This window comes from Falco peregrinus, chromosome 14, assembly GCF_023634155.1.
Source record: "Falco peregrinus isolate bFalPer1 chromosome 14, bFalPer1.pri, whole genome shotgun sequence".
Taxonomy (NCBI): Eukaryota; Metazoa; Chordata; class Aves; order Falconiformes; family Falconidae; genus Falco; species Falco peregrinus.
The window spans coordinates 4,057,984-4,078,562 of NC_073734.1; the positions used below are offsets into that span (position 1 = coordinate 4,057,984).

At 48.6% G+C, this 20,579-nt stretch overlaps 1 protein-coding gene across 5 annotated transcripts in view; it reads left to right on the plus strand.

Moving 5' to 3' along the window:
• Window positions 1–20,579, plus strand: part of ANKRD11 (ankyrin repeat domain containing 11) — a 159,869-nt gene that overhangs the window by 83,893 nt on the left and 55,397 nt on the right. For 2 of the 5 annotated variants that reach the window (XM_055819012.1, XM_055819013.1), the window contains exon 3: window positions 1,653–1,740. The exons of the other annotated variants lie outside the window; for them this stretch is intronic. The gene's annotated coding sequence lies outside the window, so the exon portion shown is untranslated. The remainder of the gene's footprint in view (window positions 1–1,652; window positions 1,741–20,579) is intronic. 5 annotated transcript variants of the gene reach the window in all.

Genomic DNA, 20,579 nt, shown 5'->3' on the forward strand with positions numbered 1-20,579 from the left:
GAAACGTTGGCTGCAAGGGAAGGAGCTGGAGGAAGGATGGGAAGGGAGGGGGAGGGACAGAGCCAGGAGCTTCTGGAGCTGCGGGGTGAGACATTAAACCAGAGAAGGGGCAGAATATAATGCTCAGTGATTTTTGTGCAAGCAGACGGCTGCTTCCACAGGACGTCTCAGGGCTAAAGGCAGTGCTTGTTTTCTAGCAAGACACTACAAATAATAAAAATAACAGTTGCAGTTAATTGCCATGTATCCATCATGCCTTGGTTTTCATTTGTCTTAAGGCAGGATGCATTTGCAGATGAATTTAGAAAATAGCTGAGGATCAAATGTTGGTGGGTTTTTTTCTTTGGCACTGATTATTTTGCTGGCTGTTCATGTTCGGTGATGCAGATCTGCATGTGCATTCAAAGCCTGTAGGTAGTGTTACAATTTTCTTCCTGCTATGAGCTTCTGTTTTCTATGCTCACACCTTTCTGGAAGCCTCCTTTCAGGCTACAGTATTCCCTGCTTGGTTTTGTATTAAAGGAATCTTTTTCTCTAAGGGTTGAGAAAAATAATTTCCTTTTAGCTTTTGGTACATAAAGGAATAATACTCTTTTCACCTGCTAAAAAAACAGACCAACATTTCAGAAGGCTGAGCCTGCTACAGTGCGTTTTGTTGAGGAAAAAGCATTTCCCTAAGTGGAGCAGCTTTTCCTGCTGAAGCAGATGTTGACGATGTGTTGTCCTGGTCAAAACCCCGTTCCCCAGCTCTCGGGGTGGTGTGTGTGTGTGTGAGGACTCCCCTGCTGCCCACTCCCATCCCATGCCACCCAGCATGTGGGTTTTGGGAGCGGGTGCGTTCCCGGCATTGTGGGGCAGAGACGGGGGCTGTCCTGCTCTGGAGGCGACTGGGCTTGGTGCTCATGGCTGACCCAGCTTGCCGCGAGCCCTGCTGTGCGAAGTGAGATGGGAGGAAGGCTACAGCGCCCGGTTGTTTATTGAGATCGCCCGTTTCTGTGCCAAGATTGCCACAAACCGGCTTCCTTTTCTTGGGTGCTCTGAGCACGTCGTGTCTGCAAATGGGGGCTGGTGCTTGTGCACCCTCATAAAGATCTTAATTTGTTCAGATGGGAATTTACTATTTTAAAATGGCTTTGATTATCATACGGAAGAATTGTTTACTGGCTGTACATATGCTATGCTGTCTCTGTCCCGTGCTTTGCTAAGAATAGAAACCAAAGCATTACTCTGCGCATCTTACAGCTGTGGCTGTTGAAAAAGTGACTTGCCCAAATGTTTTGTATGTTTGTGGCTGAGTAGGCAATGAAGCTGAAGTTCAAAACTGCCACTTCTCTGCTCAAACCACTAATCAGCATTGCTTCTGAAAGGACTATAGATAGTGTGTGCAAGCTGATACTACAAAAATAAACTTTTCATAACCTCCCTTTGGTTTCTGTAAATCCCCAGACTTGCAGGCCTGCACCATTATCTATAGGCACTCACAAAGCCATCCTCACCACGATGTTCTCACCACTCTATTTAATTGCAGAGGAGCCTTTTGGAGTAGCCTTTAAAAATCCCTATCACCGTTGCACTATCTTCATTAAATGAATGGGGCTGTTGTACATCTGACAGCTGCCATTTTAATGCTGTGGTATTGTATTTCCTTGCAGGAGGCTCAACCTCACGAGGCAGATTAGGACTGAGAAAATCCAGGTTCCATTAGAAACCATTGGAAATGAGTTCCCAAGTTGTTCTAAGGTAAATCAATAATGAATATAATCTCCCTGGCTGGACATAGTGACCGAGCCAACAGTTCATTTAACCACTTTTGGTTTTTTTTAAAGCACTTCCAAAATCATTCCTGTTGAGATTTACTTCTCACTCTGAATTGCTGTTATGAAATTCTCAGGCAGCGTTTGTTTTTGAGTGCTGCCAAAACTTTGGTAATTTCCTCATCCCCATGCTTCAGAGGAATTGTAGTCACTGCTGTGATGCCCAGCCTTGCTTCAGTACCGAGGTAGCCACTAAATTGCTGTGAGTTTGGGAGTGGAGGATGTTGCTCAGCTTGCACGCACCTCCACTCCTAGACGCGCTGCTCAGACCCTGCATCTTGGTTCTGCCTCCTCACACAGTGCCGTGTGAGCCCTACGTTTGGTGTGTCCCCGGCCCCCTTGCCTTCTTCCAGTCAGTGTGTGTAGCTGGGAGCGTGCTCCATGCTAGAGGCACAAACATAATCCTTCATTCGTCACCATTCCTGAGGGCTCTGTCGCGCTGCCTCTGCTGTTTTGAGACTGACCCTGGAAGGGAACAGGAGTTTGGTTACAGAATAATCAAATTGAGAAAGAAGAATCTGTTTCAGTATTACAATAACAGTTTTTTCTAATTCTTAATGTATTTGAAATTAGCTTTAATAAGCAAATTGTCCTTTCTCAGAGCAAATATTCCAAACTCATGTATCTTTCAAGCTAAATATGATAAAGGACCAGTGATTTTTCCTCTTCTGTTTGAAGTAATGCTTGAGTGAAGTGAGGAAGATGATTAACTTGTAAATGAGTGCAAGAATGCAGCCAGCTCCAGTGGCTTTCCATGCTGGCACTGCTGGGTTGCTTGGCACTGTGAGCCTCGTTGGGATCAGGCATGAGCAGGCTATCGTGTCTGTTGGATTATCCAGCACATGTGGGATGGCGTTCATGTGAGCCCTGCTTGGGGCTGGTGGCAGGCGGGTGAGCAACACCCGGTACTACACAGAGCTTGGAAGGGCAGAGTTGCAAATCACGCTGCTTTTTTTATTTTTTTTGGTACCAATTTGAGGTGATGCAATGAGTTTTTGTACTAGATAACTGTTTTGTGTCACATGATAGTCATCTTTTTGATTCTCTAGTAGCTGCCTTGTGATGAAATTTATAATCTTTTGGAAACTCAGCCTTATTTAGCAGTACTTGAACTGTCAGATAGTAAAATAATGTTTCTTGAACCACTTGAATGGGATAAGACTTGGCTTGATGTATGGCTGTGGTCTTAGAAAACCGGTAACTCCTCCTCCTCCCCCTGCACTGATATTACTATCAGATTTTTCTTTTTAGCTGTGGCAAAAAGAAGATTGAGTTGCTAGAGCATGATCTGTTTTGATCAGTAAAAATCTCAGCACTGCTAATTTAGTCAGCTAGTACGTTACAAATGTAGGTTCTGTGTGCTCAAACTGTTCTTAGTTCTTTTACTTAATAAGTTCTCCAGATAGTTGCCATGGAAATAGTCCTGGATTCTGAGAGGATGTAAAGGTCCTGAGGATGCTGGAGCAGTGGCAGCAGTGCATGGTCTTGCACGCTCCAGGCTCTGCTCCTGGTCAAAACCTGGTTTTCCATGGTGGTGCCACCTCTAGGATGGGAACCAGCTTGTTCCTCCCGTGGCTGTCCCAGTTTCCCCCTTCTGGAGTTTTGGGCAGAATTCTCCTGATATTCATAGTGAAGAAAAGTTGAAGAAAATGCTCACTGCTGCTTTTCACTGCTCAGAGGTTAATTACAATTTTCTATCTTGTGTTTGCCCTGAATCGTGCTAATGTGAAAGGCTTTGGCTGTTGCCTTTGCCTTAGCCGAGCCTCTGTGGCTGTGCTGGGGGCCTGCACGGAATTTGAGAAAATTTCCCCTGCTGTGCTGCCGGAGTGCTGGGTGCGGGTCTTGCTGCACCGGGCAGTACCGGCCCCAGCAGTGCCGCAGTAGGAGCCTCTCCCAGGCCCCTGCTGGTGCCGCAGAACAAACCTGCTTCCTCCGGGCCTGTGTTTTCTTTTTCACCAACTTCCTTTTTGTGCAAATGTTGCATTTTCCATGAAGTTTCCTTGCGTCGTTTTCAGACGCAATCATTGTACGTCTAAACCAAACCTGGGTACTTCTTGTTGCTTGAAGTAAGACAACCAGTCCTAATTGCAGGAAAATACAGGTTATTTACCTGGCTTTGTAAGACTTGAAAAATGCTGTATTATTTAAGCTGGAATTGACTTTAGTTTGAAGCAGGGCACAAATGTTTGATGCAGCATATGGGATATGTGAGTCCTCTTGGACAGCAGGATAGGACCAAGTGCAGGAGCTGTAAAAACAGCAGGTCATCTTCCTGCACCTGGTTTTTGCCAGAACAATTTCCTAGGGAAGCATCTCTTTGCAGTGGTAGACACCCTGAAGAAGCTAAAGTTAAGATTTCACTGCCTTCATATAGATATCAGGCCAAACAAACAGTGTGTATATATTTCAAAGGTTTGAAGAGTGGCCATGGTAGATTTAGTTTCGAGGCAAACAGTGGAAGAGGGGTGCTGGTGAGTTGTAGGGACAAAGCCTTGAGGGCTGCTTTCCTGCGTGGTGGGCCAGTACAGAGGGATGCCGTCCCTTCCTTCGTGGTGAAATACAGGTGAATCAGACTTTGGCTGTGCACTTCCAGTTATTAGCTGGAACAAAAATCTACTAGAGATTTTTCCCTTCATTTTTAAAATTTAATTTTATTTTTTCCTCTGGAGAGCTGGTGTGCTTTCTCTTCCACCCCCCGCCCCCACCCTCAATATTTACATATGTTATTGAATAGCTCTTGCTGTGATGCCTAGGAAAACATACAGTGCATCCTGCCCTTCGCGTGGCATGGTAACAGAGATGGAGAACCCTGTCGCACTGCTGAGACATCCCACCTTTCACTCCCCTGGAGCATGCTCGCCCCAAAACCCTACATGTTTCGGTCATCCCGGTGACCAGGGGAAGTCTGAAAGGCAGGTTTTAAAAAGCCAAGTCAGCACTTTAACACAGATTGTTGAGACCCCGGCAGCTCGCAGTAAGAGCCCACCTTCCTGTTCAGCTTGGGGAGGAAGCCAACCAACCCAACCCAGCCAACGGTCCTGCATCCTTTTACACTGCTTTGGGTGTATTAAATTAGCAAGCAGAGTGACAGCTGGGCAGGAGGCTGGGAACAATGCAGATAAAGTTAGCTTTCAGCGATGTGACCCTCTCCAGGCTGCGCGCCAGAAGACTATAAATAATTGATAGGAGCAACCACCCTCGCCAGCACGCTAATGTACAGCGTGGTTCATACAGCGAGCGGAGCTGCATTACCCATTACATCACCGCTGCTCTCAGCCCGGGCTCTCCTATCAGCAATGTAATTTTACTGCTTTTAAATAATAAATTGCACTGGGAGTTGAAATACTCCTTCGCCCCATTCAAGCCTACTAGGGTGTGCAACTACACAAATGAATTTTACATATGGTAAAATAAATTTTGTATCAAGCTAAAGAAAATTTCTTGCAGGAGGAGTTTAGCCCCACGGTCTCGCCCAATATCGGTAACAGGGGTTTAGGGCATCAAAGGCAGGCGGTTCCAGCTAGTGACTTTTGATCTGGCTCGGTGTCTGGAATGATTTTGAAGCTTGACTTGGGGTCACTGGCCTAAGTTCATGGGTGGTTTCAGGGGGTAAAGTTCTCCAGTGTTGCAAGTCAGAAAAATCCCCTTGGCTGCAGCCGTTTCCGTGAGCGGAAAGCGTGCGAGCGGCATGCATGAGCTCTGTGGTTCCACAGCACAGGAGCTTTCACTTTCAATGGCTGTAGTTTTCAAGTAGTGAAAAGACCTTGATGTAACCCAAACCCTGCTTTTTTTTCCCCATGGTCTTTAGAGAAGTCCTGCAACCTCTGCTTATCCACGTATTTGTGTGGAGAAGCTAAAATGTGCTTTGAATATTCCAGGCTCTGGGGATGGGGAGGGACAGGGGAATGTCTACATATGGGGGCGCTTTTGGTGGACTCTTGCAGCATTTTATGCTTACTTGTGTGGGTCTCCAAGGGCTTTGAAAGTATGATTTTTTTTATTTTTTTTTAAATCATGTAACTGCTACACTAGAATCTGTAAGCATCAAAACCTGTTGTGCAGATTGTGGTGCCCCATTGCTGTTAACTTAGTGGTGAATAAATGGAGAAATCAAACTGGAGAGCAGTCAGCTGTTGGTGTGGAAGAGATGAGTGACATTATGGGAAAGCACGGAGCAAGGACCTGTGGTGTGTGAGCAGAGCAGGCTGGCAGCAGTGGGGCACAAAGGTGAAAGATGCTGAAAAGCAGGTGCTGAGCGTGATGCAACTTCATTCAGTGGGACATGGTGCACAGTGGGAGGGTGGGCTCAACTGAGTCCTGTTGGCTTCCAACGTTGCCAAGGAGGGTGCTGATCCCGCTGTGGGAGTGGGGACAGTGAAACGCAGCACTGGGGGTGTGCAGTGTCCTGCAGCGAGACGGTAGCTGGGCAGGGAGGAGAGCCAGTGGCTGGACGGTGCTCCCAGGAGGTGTGCTGGCAGGCATGCTCTCGGACATTGTAATTTTGGGACAACCAGCCTTTTTTTATAGGAGAAATAAAATTTCGGAATGGTATCATAGGAGATGACTTAATTTGTTGAAAGAAGGTAAGGAACAGACTGGCTGAGGGTATGGGTCAGGTAAGATTGGAAGCACATATTGATGGTACAGGGTGCTGGCATGACGGGCTTGTATCTGGATGTAAAATTTCTTCTGTGACTCCTCAGAAAGATCACCTTGCTTTGCTCTGCACTGACTATGAAGTAGATGTTTGGGACCTGCTTTCAGGAGACATCTGTCCTATGTGTGCACCTTTACAAGTCTCAGAATCTGTGCAGGGTTACTGTGAAAACGGTGGCTTTCACACCTTCTAGGGCAAGACTTAAAGAATTATTATTTCCAAATCAGGAAGTGAGCAATGTTGCAGAGCCACATAAGACAGCATAAGCTGCTTACGGTGGATTAAAATGACTGACCGTTTAGCTATGCAATTAGATGGGGAGATGGTGTGATAATTCATGAGTAACTAGCTTACCTGTCCCGTGATATTGTTTATCTCCAGGCACATGTGCACCAGTTTCCATAGGGTGTTTGAGCATTTGCTTTTAAAGGCATAGGTCCCTGAAAAAAAAGGTGAATGTATCTGGTTTTTGTACGGTTTTCTGATGTTTCTTAGCTACCCTGGAACGTCAGGTTTGCCCTTCAGTTAAACCATAGCTGTTTCCAGAAGAGTCCAGGTGTGTGTCACCCCATTGGGCAGGCGGCTGTGCCACAGCGGGGAAGTGGGGCTGCCCGAGGCAGGCAGAGCTGCAGCTCCCGCTCAGAGGGGAGGTGGCTTCCATTTCTCAGGGGGGTCCCAGGCTCCTCTGGCACAAGGCCACAGGCTGCCAGGCCTGCGACGATGGTGGCACCAGCCTTTTTGTGCCCTTCTGGAAGCGAGACACCCAGTCTCTTGTCCTACCGATACCATTAAGAACGAGTGCAGCACCCAGGAGCTGCCCTGCAGTGGGACCTAACAGGAGGCAGGACAGCCCACGGGAAACGAGGGTGTTTTCCAGGGATGCTGAGCTGCATCAGCATCTAGGCATTGCATGTGCTTCCAAGAGGATCTTGTGGTTATCAGGCAAAGGTCTTCAGATGACGAGGTGATGCTTGTTCTCTCAAGCTGTGGAGCATGTCCATCCCTGCAGAGGTTTGAGGTGTTATTGACTTAGATTTGCAAATGCTCTGGACATAGGGAAGCTTTTATAGGGCAGTAATGTGTAAGATATTTCAAACTGTTTATTGGGCCTGCCAGATGGCTTTGGGGCTCTGGGGCAGTCTGACTGCCTGCAGCGCTGTGGTCAGTCAGTCCCTGCTGCGGCAGCCATCCGTCCGGCGCATCACTGCTGTGAGGCTCTGAGTTCCAGGACCAGCAATTCAGCAATGCCAGGTTTGCTTTTCCCCATCCCGAGAACTCTGCCTTACCTTCTCCGGCTCAGCAGCATCTCCTTCATCTCTCACAGGTGTACAGCTTAGCAAACGTATCCAAAATGCTTGAAGATTTTGGCCAGCTCCAGTTTGGAGAGCTGGCTGATGGGAGGTGTGGTGCACGTATGGGAAACGAGCTCAGCCCATGCGAATGTGTTCAGCGTGTCTCTTTTCATAACAATGTGACTGGATCAGTTATTTTCTTGGGTGATGGTGACAGGTCACTTTGTGGCCAGACAGGAGCCCAGCCCCGCAGATGTACTGGCTGTACCTGGGGCACAGTGGTTCTCGTACTGATAAAGCAATCCAGAATTTTAGTGTCTCTCTGAAGATTTGACTCCAAAAGCTCTGAGGTACACAAACAGTCATGCAGGCTACAGAGAGGGACTTCCAAAAAAAAAAAAAAAATTAAATAGATTATAAAGATGCCAAATAGACATCCTGGAGATCTGCTGAGGGCAGAATGCTAGCCTAAGCCTCTGCTCGTGCAAGCAGAAGAAAGGCAGGAAGCAGGAGATGCTGCTGCACCTCCTTGTCTGGGACGTCATCAGCCTGGTCCCACGCTGGCTGACCCTGGCCCACACGGTCCCCTTCTCCCCCTGCGGTTCTCAGAAACTTCATCCTTCCCCTGCATCTCACCTTTCCGAGCGCTCAGGAAAGGGGCTTTGCTATTCTTAGCATCTCGGCAGAAGTGCTGCCGCTCCAGCGAGACGCACACAGGAGCCTTTGATAAAAGGAGCAGGGGAGTAACCATGGCAGGCTCGCTGAAGCTGGTAACCATGGATTACAGAAATTAAAGGCATAAAGCAAATAGCAGGATTATCTTTGGCGTGGTGGTTTTCTAGTGAACAGAAAGCATTACCTGACTTCCACATTTAGGTGAGGCACTGTAAATTACCTGTAGTTAAAAAATAATGCTAATTAAATTCAAATGCAATAACGATTAACACTGCTGATCTCAATTCACTGAATTTCCCTGCAACTCTTAATTGACAGAGAAAAAAAACCCAGCCCTGTACAGAAAAAAGGAGGGGGAAATTCTTGCTTCTGGCTCTGTGCTGCATCCTTTTTCTGATGCAGCTGTCAAGTTTGCATTTTCCATTTCCCTAGCCTTATTATTTTTTATTTTTAATGCAGGGCGCTTCACAAATCTGATGAGCTTGATTTGCTGGTCCCTTTGTAGGTGAGCGTGCTGCGGGCAGGGTGCCTGGTGGGCCAGGTCGGTATCTGGGGAGCTGGCCTGAAGCACTGCCCGTGCCGCACCCAAGGGACCTCGCCAGCTGCGCAGCAGACAGGTGGCACGTGGTGAGTGCCGACACCGAGCTCCCCCGGCACCCCATATCCCCCTGCACCTTCCTTGCCCTGATGTAGAAGACACTCTGCCTTTCTCTTCCCTTAATCATCCGGAGGAGAGGGCGAAGGAGCCCGGGTGGCTTTGTGCTGCAGGAGCAGCGTTCCTCGGGTCCGCTTAGCATGCAAGCTGTGTTCTTTGCACAGCAAATTTTGCTTTCAAGTTCAGCGAGTGCTAAGACTCTGCCTAAATGGGCCTGCTAAAGATATTTTTTGACATTTGAAAATCCTATTAAGCCCATTTCTCCCCTCTCCTCTCTCCCTCCCGGTGTGCCAGTTTAACATGGAGGCACTGCAAAGGTTTCTTTAGCCGGCCGGGTCACATCCTGCACAACAGACCTCAGAAATATGGGTCACAACGAAACGAGGAAAACAAAAAGGTTATTGTCCTCATGTCTTACGCTGATGGCTGATTGAGGGACTCCCTAAACGGACAGTTTAAGATCTTAATGAGGTACCAAACATGAGGTAATGCAGAATATGCCCCTTTCATGCTGTCTGCTTGCCAGCATGGCCTTCCAGAAATGGGTTCCTCCTGTGTGTTCGTGCCTGATGCTGCTTTAACTCTTCTTTACCAGGGGCACGGGCCTGGCAGCACATCCTTAAAGCGGAGTTTGCCACGGTTCCTGTTCACAGTTCCTGCATGAGTCAGTGATAAAGCCCATGAGCGCATTGTTTATTTTCTTATTTACAAATAATTCTCCTAAGTTGAGGTTATTGCTCATTGGCTTTAAGCACAGGGTTGTAGGCTGGAGCAGGTCTCCTTTAGCCTGCTTCATGCTGTGTGAGGTTATCTGCAGATTGTTCTCCAGGCTTTTTAAAATTAAATTTGAAGAGGGATTTCTATTAAATCCTGGTTTCTGGGAAATTTCTGAGAGTAGCCTGCAGTGGGGCAATCACCAGTTGTCCAGGTAGGTGTGTAATTACACAGGTTTTGGGGAGCAGGGATGCAAACAAGTTTGCATACATTGAATTACAGGCAGTGTTTTAATAGTATGTTTTTTAGGTCTTGGCTTTAATCCAGAATTTTTTCGTGCTATTATCCTCTATTTACAGCTTTCAGAAATCAGCTGATGTCACTGCACATATGTTTAGAGCCGTTGCTAAGGTGATTAGCTCCAGAATTCAACGCCTACGCAGTCCTGATGAAAAGCTGAGAAACTGCTCGGCAGCGTCTGTTCAGAGTGGTGCATTGTCGGCTTGAACTATTAAGAACCATAAAACAATATTACCCAATTTTAGGGTAAATACGTTGGCCTTGACTGATAGTCATGCATCAGGTTTTACAGGAACAGAGGCTTTATCTGGCATGTTTAACGAAGTCTGAGAACATTTTTCACTGAGAAAGCATTTAAAATTACCCGATTCCTAATTTCCATGAGCCTGTGCAGTGTTGGCAGGGTTTCCTCTGCCTGCCGACTTGGGAGGCAGAAGGTGGCAATCCAGGAGCAGGACTGCTGCCTCGTAGATGTCTAATGTCTGTCCCATCGCTCGGTCAAACTTGCAGAGTGCACGCAGCAGAACAGTGGACTGCAGCCCAAGCGTGGGTGCTTTGCAGCTGAAGCGTTGCCCAATATCCCATTCAGTGGTCAGCCGCTCACGTTAAACTGGGAACTGTCCTGTAACCACCACAGTGACTGGGACACACAAGACGGTATGTCTTGCTGCTTCCCAGCGTTGCCTGCTTCTCAGCTGAACAGAAATCACTCCTGAGAGGAGATGACCGCCCACCACCTCAATTTCCATGTTTTCCATTTTCAGGCATCCAGCTTGTGCAGTGCTCCAACAGAAGGACGCTGTCTCTAGTGGGAGTCTGTCCTCTTTTAATAGAAATTAAAGTAATTTACCTTCCTCTCCCCTTTTAAAGAACAGTATCAAGTTGCCTTTACCGGTGGGGCTGATGATCCTGTTACCTACTGGGCTCCTGCTTTCAGTGCAGCAAAGAATAGCTTTTATTCATGGCAGAGAAGCCATGAAATACAATAAAGCTGCCCATAGCCTGCACCAAGAACAGGCTACCAGATTACATTTTAAGAGCGTTGTAGGCGAAAACCACTTTTCGGTTTAAGTCGGTGCATGAAATGTGTATGAAGAAATCTTTTTTCCAGTCTAAGGTACTTTGCTGTCCTTTAAAAAGAATTATAATAAAATAATCTACCATTTACAGTGTGAAGAGATGTGGATATGTATATGTATTTTTTCCCCCAGTCATCTAGTGCACAGTAAGATTCTTAGATGATAACAAACATTTTCTTCCCTGGGAGCTCACTGTTCTCTCACTGATTATTTTTTTCCTCTTTCCCTTTTTTTAAAGCATACCGGCTAAGGCTTGACCTAGTTTGGCTGTGATCACAACGTGAAACAGTGTAAATGTTCACCTAACATAGCTACCTATATTTTTGTTCTATAGGCTGTGCAAAAATAGCCATGCACAGCAACGAGCTGTGTGTGAGTACCAGTGCAGCATGTGGTTTTGCAGGGACCAGGGCTGAAAAGATGGTTTTGCTCATTCCCTTCCCTGGTCTCTGTGTCAGGGGCTCTCTCAGGGTGCAGGCAGAGGTTGGACTGGGCAGTGGGAGGGGAGGTGTTTGTCTGCAGGAGTAAAACCTCGTTAACAGCTCCTGTCCCCCACTGAAACGAGGAGGCTTGGCTAATGGAACAGGTGTGCTGGCACCACTGTGGGAAGCACACATCCCTGGGTAGCTAATTTTAGCATAAAATATAAATTGTGTTAATTACTGACTGTGGGAGAAACACTGGGTCAGGGGTGTGCAAAGGTGCTTGCATCATCCGAAACACATTTGTCCATTCGCAGGGTGAACTGGGATGTGTTGCATTTGCCGTACAGCTGCACCCCAGCACCCCATTACTCTTGCCTGGGCTGGTGGCTGCTGCCTGTGGTCACATGCTGCCCTGCGCGGGTCTGCAGCGTGCGTGTGGCCAGGGACCTTCCCAGGGGGTGTCCTGCCTGCCCGAGCTGGTGCACGCACAGCCCAGCATCGCTAGGCGTCCTCCCTGCAGCTTAAATGCCCCCAGTCCTATGATTTCTGGTGTGGCCTTTTCTTTCAAGAAGTGGCTTGATGGGGATGGTTGCGGTCTCGTTGCATGGATTCCCCCGTTGGGGTCTGTACCGATCCCCTTGGAAGTTTCTGATGAAGGAGAGCAAATAGGTTGATGCAGTGCACCATCCTTCCACCCAGCCTGGCTCCCGAACTGTCCTCGGGCCCCTTCCCGGCTCCTCCTCCCCCAGCTTTCCTGTCCTGGGCTACAAAGATGTTCCCAGGGCTTGGGGAGGGTGAATAGAGGTTGCACAGCCCAGTTCCCGCTCCACTCCGTGGGGCCTAGAGCCCGGGAACAAAACCCAGATTATGGCCTTTCTCTGCAGAGCTGAAGGGGCCAGGGGGACATTGATATGCAGATCCTGTGTGTCGGGGAACCGCAAGTGGCATTGTTTTGAAATGTCCACATGTAGGGTTCATGAAGCGATTGAGAAAAGAAACTAAGTGAAATATTCCGTGCTGAAGCGTGATACGAGAAATGCTGTGGTGATGTAGCAATTTTCTAATACAACCATATTTCCAGGAGGCCTTGACTACTAAACTACACTGTTTATATAGAATTTGCGCGCTTTCCCAACCTTCTAATTTTCTAGGGTTCACTTTAAATGGATTTTTTTTTTTTTTTTGTTTAGCTCTCCATTTGCAGTAATGACATCAAAAATTTGAAAGTGATGTTTGGCTGACTTTTGTTCTGCTTACCTGGGGCCAGGCTAACGCACACAAAAGCAGTGGGAGGACTGGTGGTTATCCAGTGCTTTTTAAACAAGATTCTTGTGCTTTACCCTCTCCCGAGAGCAGCACAGCGCTGTTCGAGTGCACCCTGCTCCTTCTGCACACCTCTTGGCTTGTGGCAGAGCAGGTGGCTTCCCGAGGGGCTGCCCATACTGAGCAGCTGGGATGAGTACCTGTTCGTGACCCACTGGTCCTGAAGCTCTGTAAAACATCGAGGTGAGCCCTTTGCTTTGTTGTGACACAGGGGTGGCAGCATGCATGCGGCACACCGCAGGAAAACGCTTTCTACACCAAAACTTGATGTGAGCTGTGGGAGCCAGAGCCCATCTCGTAACTTTCCAGAGGAAAAAATGCACTAAACAAGAAAAGTTGGTGGGCTTGGTTGGGCCGGCCTGTCTGCTCTCGGGGAGTTACTCGCTTGGCGTTTGCTACTTTGATGTTGTTTCCTTGCACAGTGAGCCCCTGCTAACAAAGTGCTTGAGAAAGCTTGCAAGAACACAGCAGCCAGCTTGCTGGGATGACAGGCAGAGCATGCACACCCTCCGTCTGAGCTGCTCTTTCAGCTGTGTGTGCCTGCGGATGGGCACTGCTGGGGCTGACACCAAAGGCGAGAGGTTGAAGGCTCAGTAAAATTAGAAAAGAGCTTGGCTTTTTGGGCTTGTTTGTTTGTTTGCTTGTTTTTTTAAACGGTGCGTTGAGGCGGGTTATTGTAGCACGAGTCGCTGGCTTGCCTGTTGCTCCTCATAGCATTGCAGGTGTGTGGGAGCGTGTTGTGCTTCGTCCCCATAGCAGTCTGGGGCTCAGTGATGAGCTAAGGGGTAAAAAGAGGATTGAAGCAGCAAGGGTCCAGCAGGCAGGTGGGGGGGAGCCCCAGGTACACCTGGCATGTGAATTAACCACCGGCTACTCTGGGAAAAGGAGAAGGCAGCTGGGTGGTAGGTTTGCAGACAAGGAGCTTAGCAGGTTTTGAAACCCAGGAGGTCAGTTTTCTGGGCTAGCTTTGGGAGCGGGGAAGCACTGTCCTGTCCCTTTGGTTTGGTTCAGCTGCTTCAGAGCGCAAGACCCCCGGTGAGGGCGGCCAGCTGCGGCACAGCTACGAGAGCGGCTTCCCGGGTCAGCCTCTCGCTCATCTGGCTCTGAAGTTCAAGGCTGCTGCTCGGACCCTCCTGGCAGCTCTTGATCTGTGATGGCCATCGAAAAGCTAAAGAAGCAACAGATAGCCGAGGTTTTATCTTAGTATGTAAGAGTTTTAGGAATTGTACCTTAAATAAACAAACCAGCAAACCAACTCATGACTCCACAATGGCATTGCATGGCATCATGTGTTCTGTGTAGCGGAGAAGTCTGTGGTTTCTCCCCTGCTTTGGAGGAACGCAAGCATTCCTCGAGTGAGAAGGTCTGCACTTACCAGCGCTGCTGGGCCAGTCATGCTGCCAGCATCTGCAGAAAGAGGGAAATATTGCACTTTTTTTGCTGTTTCTAGAAAAGTCTTCTGTCTTGCTTTCAGCCTCGCTGCTTTGAAGAGTGCTGGGCTCTCTTCTAGTCTTCAGCCTGCTCCCGTGTTGGGGCATTTAATAGCTCCTGCAGTTCCTGGCCTACAGACATCATCTTCTGTGGTCTGGGTGCAAGTGGGGATTTGCATGTGTGCGGGAGGGGTGTAGCCACGCGCACCTGCCTGAAGATTTGAGCTTTTATTCTGGGAATCCAAATATAGTGCCATGTGATCAAGTGCTCATGAAGAAATCAAGTAATCCATACTTGGGACAAGTCCAGGGTTTAAAATCGGTAATAGCCTTGTTCCCGGGCTCTGCAGCATGTGCTGTGCTGAATAAATTTTGAGAGTCAAGGTCTTTGCTTCTGATGGTTTAATTTGGACAATGAGTATCACTTAATAGTAGCATTTTATTACATTCGTTTCACTCTTACTTTTCAAAGAATTCTTCTGATGCATTCAGGCTCCTGCCCTTTGGATGCTAATGGACTTCTGCTGAGATTTTGTTTTTGTTATTAGGTAGCACCAGGGCTCCCATTTGCAGGGGCTTGGTATGAAGAATGCTCTGCCCTGAGACAATGCCTCCATTCACCGGCCCTGATACAATGGTGGTGGAACAGTTATAATGTAAATTAGTATGCAAAGCCCCATCCTAATCAATGCGTTTTGCTCGGTGTCTGTGCGCTGCATGTACCACTCCTGCAAAGTGCTGAGTTGTTCCTTCTGCACAGCCAGACCGTCCTGCACATTTCAGTGCTAAAATAGATGTGTTCCTGAATCAGTTTTTAGAAAGCAAGAAAAAATTCCCCGTTCACAAGAGTGGAGCATCTGCAAAAATCGTGGTAGATGGAGACCAGCTCTGTGTGATATCCACAGCTATTTTTGCCTGTCCTTTTTGAAGTAAAACCACTACAAATAATGGTTGGTCCTTGCCTCCTACATCTGTGTGGACTGCTGGAGCAGGGGGACAGTGCAGTGCTGGCTGTTGGGGAGAGCAAAAGGTGCTCCCCTGAGAGAAGCCTGGCTCACCACCCCGGCACCGCACAGTACCGGTGCCTTTATGTGCAATATTGCTCATCTTCCTAAGAGCTGCAGGTAAGCATTAACCTGCAGCAGATTATTTTTGCAACCTTTCATATATTCTTTTAGGCCATGCATGTTGGCCCTTGTTACTGACCGTCACAAACAGCAGCTACATGGCAGAGGTTTTGTTTGATGGAGTGATAACAGCGTTGTTTTGTCCCAGCCTGTAGTTATTAATGGCTTTTAAATGCTCTTCTGGCAATAGAGCTGTGTAGTGTAAAGTGAAAGAAAATAAGGAGTTCTTTGGACTGGCCTGCACAAATCCAGCGGGCTGGAACATGAAGTTTCCCAGTCTATAACCAACAAAGTAATTGTGCCTGAGCAGGGGGAAAGCCTGGCAGAGGATCTGCAGCTGTTTGGTGGCAGTGGTTGAGGAGACGGAATCATCCCAAGGTCCAAACTGAGGCAGCTCAGGGAGAAGCAGAAAGGTCAGGATCCTCTGCCAGGCTTTCCTGGCATCTGTGCACCATGCTCCCTGTCATTTTGTGAGTGTCGTGGTGCTCTTGTCGCCCAAAGCCGGCTCACAAACCTGCCTGCGTAAGAAACCGTTGCTGTTCAGTGATAGCCAGGCCTTGAGAGAGTGTTTGGCTGGTGTTTCTGCATTGCTGTAGCAGGACAGCATGGCATGTTAGAGGAATTTGCTGGAGCTTTTACCAGAGGAGCTGTAAGCAGAGGCTGTGCATGAATCCCAGATTTTATAGCAACCTTTGCAAAGCGTCATCGTAGAGAGCCTGGAACAAAGCTCTGATGCACTGGGAAATACCTGTATCTTTTGTGAAAGCGGTGTATGGTTCTCCATTTGTTCCTTTGATATAACACCTTTTGATCTAATGACAGAGTAAATTAATCCATCAGAAAGTGGGGAACAGGGACTCGGATAAATCCTTGCAGAAATAGGGGAAAAAAGGCTAATGGAGGAGCATGGTGCCACACATAGGGGCTACAGCGTGATACATCCTCACTACATAAATGCGTGGTTCTAGCCAGGCAGAATTGGTTTGTTCATCCAAAGGTTAAGCTGTGGTCCAGAGGAGGATACCAGATTAATTTAATTTGCTGTCATTCATCCTAGCAGAGGGCAGCGTAGCCACATTTTGCTGTAAATCCAATACCAAAATATCCCATAGATCCCAGTATCATGGGATGTGCTGGATGCATGGCGTAGGCGCAGCCTAGGAGCCCTGCCTGGGCTCATGCGGTGGTAAAGCATTGCTTCTGCCAGGGTCAGTGCCTGTGCAGACCCGGTGCGTCCCGGCACAGTGTGGCACCTGGTGCTGCAGCGTGGAGCTTGTATCTCATCAACGTCCCTGTGCCGTGGGAGCTGCTGGCGTGCCAGTCCCTGTGCCGTGGGAGCTGCTGGCGTGCCCGTCCTGTCAGCTCCTACGGGGCAGGCGCATGGGCGCTGTGTGCAGCAGCTCGGCCCTGTGGGATGTATTGGCTGAGGCCGGGTGTGACATGGAAGCAGCTCTCTGGGTGCTGTGTCAGAACCGGCTCCGGAGCAGCATGGCCGCGCTGGTGCAGTGCCGCATCCCGGCTAACAGCCCTGAGCTGGCTCGCCTCTGCGCCGCAGATAATCTCAGCCTGGATAATCTGGCCGCGGAGAGCTGGGAGTCAGTGGCATTAGTGAACCTCTGGGCCCAGAAAGGTGTGGAGGTTGTGGGAACAACCTGGTGATGGTCCAAGCATCTGCCAGAGAGGACTGGGGGTGAAGCGAGGGCTGCCCGAGGTGGCAGAGACCTACTGTTGCTTGTAAAAAAACCCAGCAAGATCAGGAAACACACGGTTTGTCCTTACACCCTCTGGTTGGTACCTAAAGTAAACAATTAACGCTTTGTGTTGCAAAAGCTGGTTTTAATCTCTCAATTTCAGTCATGAGGCTCCAAGGTGAAAGGGTTTATAGAAACTGAAATGAATTGGGCCCGTCCCCTTCAGCACTGGGGGGTGGCTGCCAAGTGATGTAGTCCTGGCATAGCCAGACTGTGTGATCCAACATGCCAGGAGGCACAAGAGGCCGCTCTGCTGCCCGGGCTGGCCTGCGGAAGGGTCTGGAACACAACGGGTGCCGTGGCTGGGACAGGAGGCTCCAGAGGTCCATCCCTGGTGGCTCCTGGCATGGTGCAGCAGCCTGTGGTGGAGTACCACTGGATTGGTTTGTTAGCGACTGGCATTTAAGGCAGTTGTAGCTGAAGTCTGGCCTTAAGGAGTCTTGTCACTCGTGCTATTTTCTGTGAAGGCTTGTTTGACCTCTGTCAAGTGGCAAATTAGCCAGGCAGTGTAGGTTGGAGACCTGGCCCTCAAGTCCAGCCACACTGAGCTACTTTACTGAGCTGCAGCTCTTGTGAGCATCAGCACTGTGATGGTGTCCGGGTGCCAAGCCTGGGAGTACAGGAGGGTCTCGGGGCTGTGTCGAGGTGGTGCCATCACCATTCTGCCTCTCCAGCTGCCAAGAAGAACAAGTCCAGGAGCTGATGCCATCCAGAGGAACTCCACTGCAGAGGGATTTTTCAGCCCAGGCAGGTTCCGTGATTCAGCTCACGGCATGGCCCTGAAAGCGATTGCTCCTGATGGAATGAGATGACAGGTGGCAGGGGAAGTGAAGGCGGCTTCAGCCAGCAATTCTGGCAAAAGCAGCACTCGGTGAGCGAAGCCGTGAGCGCCCGCTGTGGCGTGGGGCTGAGTCGATCAGAGGCAGGCAGCAGTGACAGCGGTTTCGGTCACCCAAATGCCTATTGATTTGGCGTTAATTCAGGACACAGTTCAGGGAACTGCTGCCTGGATGTTCGCAGTGGCTTTCTGTTCTGGCTGTGACACAGGCAGCTGCCCCCCAGCTGCTGCCACGTCAGAGGGATACCAGGCTGGCAGCAGAACTGGGTGTAAAAAATTGCAAAACGTGGTTTAAAACTGGATAAATTCCTTGATCTACTTGGTAGTGAGCATTGGAATGGCTGATGGAAAGCAGGAAGAAACCATGGCGATGTTTCACGAAAAGCAGTGTAAACCACTATTTCGCTGGAAAGCAGACAATTTTTAAGAAAATGTGATAGCAAGTCATTAGAAAGGCTGAAAAGCATATTGAAAACTTGCAGCGTTGCTGTAGGAATTTAATATCAGTGAGGTTCCCAGGCAGTGACTCCATAGAAGCGCAGAGGGGGACAGGAGGCTGGAGGAGTCATGTGCATTTAAAGGAGATGAATGAGAGATGGCTTGGGACGTGTCCTCATCACAAATGAATAAGTAAATAATGTGGGTCTGACCTTTACTGGGTGTCATGATGGTGTTTGCAGCCTGTGTTCTTGTGTAACGGCCACTCACCCTGATCAGCAAACTTAACTCTGCGGTAAGATTGGTTTTTTGAAGTTCTTAAGGCTTCTTAATGGACTTAGAGGGGGATTGTAAGAAAGATGGGGACAGACTTTTTAGCAGGGCCTGTAGTGATAAGACAAGGGGTAATGGTTTTTAAAAAAAAAAAGGGTAGATTTAGATTAGAGATGAGGAAGAAATTCTTCCCCGTGAGGGCAGCGAGGCGCTGGCCCAGGCTGCCCGGAGCAGCTGTGGGTGCCCCATCCCTGGCAGTGTCCCAGGCCAGGCTGGACGGGGCTGGGGGCAGCCTGGGCTGTGGCAGGTGTCCCTGCCCCTGGCAGGGGGGGACTAGATGGTCTTTAAAGTCCCTTCCGACCCAAACCGTTCTGTGACTCTGTGACGTAGATTTACAGGGTAACCTGTAAATTTTAAATTTAAATTGTTTGCCTTTTATTGTATGGGAGAATTTAGCACTGAAAAAAATGTAAATCCTATGGAACTCAGAATCAAAAAATGTTAAGGGTAGCAAAGAGTTTTAGGGCTTGCTAAAACAGACAAATAATACCAGTTTTTATAAAATGTAGCCGGGAATAATTTCTACACAGGGGCTACGTTCAGCTGTCCTTCCGAACCTGAGCTGCCCTGGCCACTTGGGAAGGAGCTGCATTCCAGAGCGTGTGTGTGGGGGGGGTAATCGCCCTTGAGATCTTTTCTTGCTGTTTGTGTCTTGGGCGAAATGTTTCTCTTGCTGCTGTTGTATAGAAGGAGGGTTTGTGGGGGAACACCAGTCGGTGAAGCCCCCTGGTGCGCTGCCGTCTGGGCTGTGGGAGCTGCTGGGCACGGGCAGGTGTTTCCTGGCTCCAGCCGTTCGGTCTCTGATGGCTCAGGGCACACCGACCCCAGCTGATCAGCTGCTGCAGCGCAGCAGTTTGGAGTGATGGGGTAGAGATAGACTTTACCCATACAGTGCTGAGGTGTTAACATTTTCCTTTGAATTTTAAGCAAATTGCTTCATGTGCAGGCTTGGTTGTGACTCACACCCTTGGGCTGATGGCAGCAGCAGCGTGTTTAACTTGCACTACAGTGAGGGCAAAACTCAGCTGAAGACTGGAGTCACGTGCCGCAGGTGCAAAAGACGTAAGGATGGGAGAGAAAACCAGCCCGGGTGAGGTCCCCTGACCCAGCGGATGGACCCCTGTCCATCCAGCACGGCAGTGGCAAGCCAGCTGGGAGAGCCTGCTTCCAGCTCCAGACTGGCAGTGTTCCCTGCAGGCACACACACTTATGGACAATATATTATGGCCCATCAAAAGTAGAAACAGGTGCTTTCTAACATTAGAAAATCAGAAAATTGTCCTCTTCATGGCATAAAGGTCTTCCCTCTGTGCTCTGTGAAATGCTTAGTGTGCCATTAAAATGGGAGAAAGTGGGAATGGTATTGTGGGTGATCTTTGATTCCACATTGACAGACTATGGAAAGCTGTACTGCTCATTTTAAAAAAAAAAAAAAAAAAAAAAAAGCAGGAAAGTCAAGCTGAATTAAATGTGCTGCTTATAGCTGTTCCTGTAAAATCATGTGGCGGCTTAAGGGTCCAGCAAGGTGGGGAAGTGCGAAGCTGTAAATGGGAAATCTTATGGGAGGTCTGAGGCTCAGGAGAGAGAAAAAGGAGGAAAAAAACCCCACAAACCCAGAAAGGTTAGAGCCAAAGGAATGGGCTTGGCTTCAAATCCTTGCACTTTTACTTAACTTAGTGAAAATAGGTTGTTACAGTGTATGGATCATACAGAAACAGGTTGGGCATA